A 5,128-nucleotide genomic window follows, 5' to 3' on the forward strand; every position below is an offset into this window, starting at 1 on the left:
CAACTCCCTACTCCCTTCAGGATCACACCACGGAGCACAGCTCTGCTGGGAGCACAACCACATAGTGCCACCAGTCAAGGCAGCAGTATTTAATATCAGCCCCTTTTGCACCTCCCTAAGTCAGCCTTGCCAAGGGGGAATCTGCAGGAGCTCATGGAATTCACGAATCCTCTGGGCCTGCAGAGAGCATGAACCCTAAATGCAGATTTTCCCCCTTCCCTAGACCTGGCACAGTGATTCATCTGTGCATTTGCTTAAAGGATTTCACTGTCGACCAATCCAAGGTTTCTTTGTTGACCACAGTTAATTTTGGTATGCAGAAAATGCTTGGGTAAGGACAGGGATGGATCTAAGCTGCATTTTCAGTGTCTGTAAGCTGCCTGCTGTATATTAACAACAGACTAAAGCAGCTGAGGCTCAGTTTCCATCACTACAGTTTTGTAGTTACAACACTTTTGAGATACGAAAAATAACTTGTGGAAAACCTCACCTGAGGCAGGACTGAGCTGAAACATCTTCAGAGCTCTGTCTATGGATTTGTGGGATCCTGTGGGTTTCTCAGCCTGCATGGACTGAAGCTAGGGAAGAAAATATGGTCTGACATGCGACCAGCCTTGGCTGTAGGATACGTGGCACTGCTGAGGGTTTTCTCCGTGTAGGAAAGATTGAGGACAAATATCTTTATTTGCATGTCAGTGGTGATGGAAGTTGCTTGTGTGCAGTGAAAAAAGAGCACAGTCCAAACAGCTAGAGACTGATTTACTATTTTTGTTTTTGCATAAGCCTATAAATTGTCCAGAACTTGCTCTTTTTTCTGAGAAACTGCTGTAATTTGCAAAAAATGTGACTGAGTCCACCTCAACACAAGAAAGATGCAAGGGAGGCAGATTCCTCAGGGATTTCAGTTCTTAGAGAAGAAAACAGGCTTTTAAGAGTTCACCAGCTCTACACCATGGGGAAAAAACATGCATTTGTTTCTTTTGCTGATAGTGATGAAAAGGGAAAGGATCACTGGGAATGTGCCCTGCTTGGATCTTAACATCAAACAGTTGACAAGGGCTAGGGAAGCTGGAGGGACTGCAAGAGGAAGGGGAAAAGAGACAAAACCCTGTTGGAGCTGCAGAGGTTTTTTCTTTGCTCAAGGCACAAAGCTTGCCTCTGTTTTGTATCTGTGCTCCCTGATCACCTCCTCCCAGGCTAGGAAACCCTGGCAGCAGAAAGGAAGCTGGTGAGACAGGGGCACTTGGCACCCCTCCATGGCTATGAACTGCTGGAGGGTGCATCTGAGTGTTAGCAAGCACCAAAGAGACCCTTGTTCCAAGGGTCTCCCCAGGCAGGGGATCCCCAGCCCTGCCCAGGAGTTTGGATGACCCTGCTTGCTGCAGCTCGTGCCTGCAAGCCCTGCTAAGCAACCCCAGTGGGGAAAAAACCAAGCATTTTGGGTTGTGTTTCTACAGCAATCCAGGAAGAGACTGACAGGCCCAGGTAGAGCTACACCTGGGCTGATTCTGGGGATGCCCTGGATTTTACAATGCATTGTATTGTAATTGCATTTAGAAGCACTTTGATCCATCCTGTTAAGTGTGTGTGGTCATGGATCTGTGATGCAAACGAGCACTCCAGCACTTCTGAAGGGAAAAGGCACTTCTGTGTACTGCATACAAGATGTTCTGGTAGTTAGATCAGCCCCAGCAGTCTTCATTAAAATAGACACTTATTGCAGAAGGTTGAAAACAGAATAACAGAATGCAGCCACAAACAGAATGAAAATGTAGCAACATCCACCCATCATCTCTCTTTAATGCAAGGTTCTATCTCCTAATTAGAGCCTACAATCACATATTCCTATGTATGGTTGTCTTTGCTTGAAAATAGGCAAGGAGGTATGGTATTTAGAAAAGTGCATTTTTATATTAATTTGAAATTAAAAGATGATTCTTTGCTGAGCTGCTCCCTTACTAGGGCCAGCCAGGAAAAAGTACTCAAAATGTCATGAATTGAGATCTAACTGATACACTGGAGGGATAGGGCAGGATTTCACCAGGCAGCTGCACAAAGCTCAGGAAGAGCCAAGACAGAGTTTTTCCTCTTTCTGAGCTGTCCTGCTATGGTGTGCACACAGACCACAGCTGCTGCCCACAATTCACCTCCTTTGGTGAGCTCCCCACCTGCTCCCCTGCTGTTGACCCATCCTTGTGTCAGCTGTGAGGATTTCACCTCCCCAGCTCCTGTGCAGCAGCTCCTCGTTCCTGGGCAGGGGCAGTCCCTGCTGCAGCGCAGTGCTTGCAGTGTCCTGACAGAGGTAGAATCAAGCTCACAGCACAAGGGCCCATGGCTGCTGCCCACCTGGACTTGTCACACTCCACCAGGGTGACACAGAGGGGTTTGCTGTGCTGGAGCCATCAGAGCCCAACTCCATCCCTGATCCATGTGCAGAAAACCCTTGCATAAGTCTCCAGGTCAGCACTTGCTCCATCTCACCAGGTGTCCTTGGTATATTTGCCTGGTTGCTGATTTATAGCTGGATAATTTCCTTCTCATCTGAGGATTTTGACTGCCTCAGAGCCAGGGGCAGATCCTCTGTTATCTCAGCTGTGGATGTCCTGCTCTGCTCAGCCACACACACTGGCAATTTCCAACCACAGATATCTGGAGTGAGGTAAAGCCAAGAAAGAGCCTGGAACTGCTATCAGAACAGTTAGTGAACAGTTTGTTCACAGATATTCACGATTCCCAAAGAGGTTTCCATCAGAGAGAGGTGGTGGAAGGGCTGTGGGGGGTTATTTCATCACAGACTGCGCCACTTGATAGCTTGCAATAACCTGCCAGCAAAACACTGCTTTATCCTTGAATGCCTTCCTTTGGTTCTCTGGATAGCAGCCATCACCTGTGAATAAAATCCTTACAGAAGACAGCTTGAACCAGGAACCAGGGAACCATTCCCTTGAACCAGGAATGGGAATCCTGAATTTCATTCCATTTTGATCGCAAACATTTTCAGCTGTTCAGGTGAACCTTCCCCTTGCTCTTGAGGAGAACCAGAAATGTTTCTGTGAAAATGTGTTTGTCAAGAAGCCCTCACTGCTGGGAATAAAGGAAGTGAACATTTCTATAGAGGTTATTTATTGCCCCAGAACAGAAGTGTTCTGGTAAGATAGAGGACATTCAGTCTTTTTTTAGATTCATTTGTATACATTAAATCAAGTCCCAGAATAATTCAACAATTTATGGGTTCCTTTCCACATCCTATCAGTCTTTGCAGGTGTGATTGTAACAGGCCTCTCTTCCAAGAGCCACTATTGTCTGCATCCATCTCTCCTTCCCAATGGCTATTGGGAACTGTAAGCTGTAACTCTGGACACAGCGAAAGAAAATCTTTAAAATGTTTTCAAAGAATAGTCAACAAATTATAGGAGTTGATGTGACTTGTTTGTCAGGGTTGGGTGGGCTGAGAGGCCCTGCTCAGAGGTGCTGCATCATTTTGCAGCAGGGATGAATTTCATCCTGCCCAAACTTGGGTGGACACCTTGAGAAGCCCAAAAACAACTGCTGTTTCTTCCCACAGCCATGTAAACACTGCCTTTTCCACAATCCAGGCCCAAACTGGTGCTGACTGCACTTGGGCCAAGCTGCTGCACTGCCACACTGCAGTGAGGAGCTCCCCTGGAGCAGGGGAAGGACTGGGGGCACCACCTCAGGTGCAAAGTGAGTGACACATCACATTTACAGCACCACAGCCATCTGTGCCTGCTGCTCCTCAGGGTCACTTGGTGCCTGATGCTGATGGATGAGGAGCACATTTGGCTCCTGTGTCTCACAGCAGGTGAAGTGACACCTGAGGGGAGTCCCTCCTTCATCCTGCCTGCAGCAGATCTGCCAAGGACTATGCAATTATGCAGATGAGCAGGTAAAAGGGCACCTGCAGAACATATTTTGGGCTAGAGACTTTCGTTTCAGACTGGTTTTTGCTCTGCATTTCTTTAAGCCCTGCAAAAACTGTGACGACTCTCTGGTTTTCTACAAGAATTTGTATTTTTTTCAAAAAACATTAAAATAGATCTGACCATAAGCCCAGATGTACAGACAACAAGAACTTTGCATGTGTCAGGGTTTCAGGAATAGATCTAATTTTTGTGTCATTTAAAACCATATTTAAACAAAGATGTTTCTGAATATCAACTGGTCAATGAGAGCTCTTTGGTTCAGTCTTGCTGAGTCAGATTAATCATCTTTACTAAGCTATAGAAATTCCTGATAAGTTTTTTCCCCCCCTCTTCTTCCCCTCCTTCTCTTTTTTTAACTCAGCATTCCCAGAAATTGCTGGTTGCTTTTTAAAACAACAGATGAAGTAAAGCCCACACAATACAAGAGCACTAAAAGACAGTTCCATGTGTTATTTTGCCCTATTTGCTTAAATCACATTGGCACTGTCAATGAATTCTACTCCCTGCCCTAAAAAGTTACAACACGTCAGCCTTTGTGTTGTTCACTTGAGTTTTTTCTGCAAGATGGATTCCACCTTGAAACTGATTGTGCCCAGTGCTGCCCTTTGCTGGACTTTATGCTGCCTTAGCACTGAATGGCTCAACAAGTGCATGTTAAATGTTATCATAAGAGCTGGATTGTAAAGTGGTGAAATCATCTGAAAGCGAAACAGGCCTTAGAGGCACAGCACAGCTCATGTTCATTAGAGCAAGTTCAGTCAAAAATATCCTCTTGATATTTGCCAAGAAAATCTGTTATTTTCCAGCAAACACAAAAAGCCAAAAACAAAGGGTATTTTTCACCATTAGCTCCTGTCCTTTTTGTTGCATGTTCTCTGTTCCATCCAGGCAGTGCAGAGTGAAAACTCCACAGATGAATTAAAGCAAATGGGTTGAAAATATTTTTCAGGATCTTAAAATAGAAATACCCATTAAGGGCAGAGACCTCTCAGCTTCTGCAGAGGTCCAGGGCACTGGAGACAGCTGGAGGGGTCCACTGGGTGCTGCTGTGCTTGAATGACCTCTTTCTCCCCAGACTTCCCCAAACACTCTTTACCCAGAGCCACAGTCAGCTTTGCTGCTCAGTCTCATCTTGCTCAGAAGTGCAATTCACTGTGCAGGCAGGGCAAATAAAGCCCCTTGTG

Source organism: Parus major, chromosome 4A (assembly GCF_001522545.3).
Source record: "Parus major isolate Abel chromosome 4A, Parus_major1.1, whole genome shotgun sequence".
Taxonomy (NCBI): domain Eukaryota; kingdom Metazoa; phylum Chordata; class Aves; order Passeriformes; family Paridae; genus Parus; species Parus major.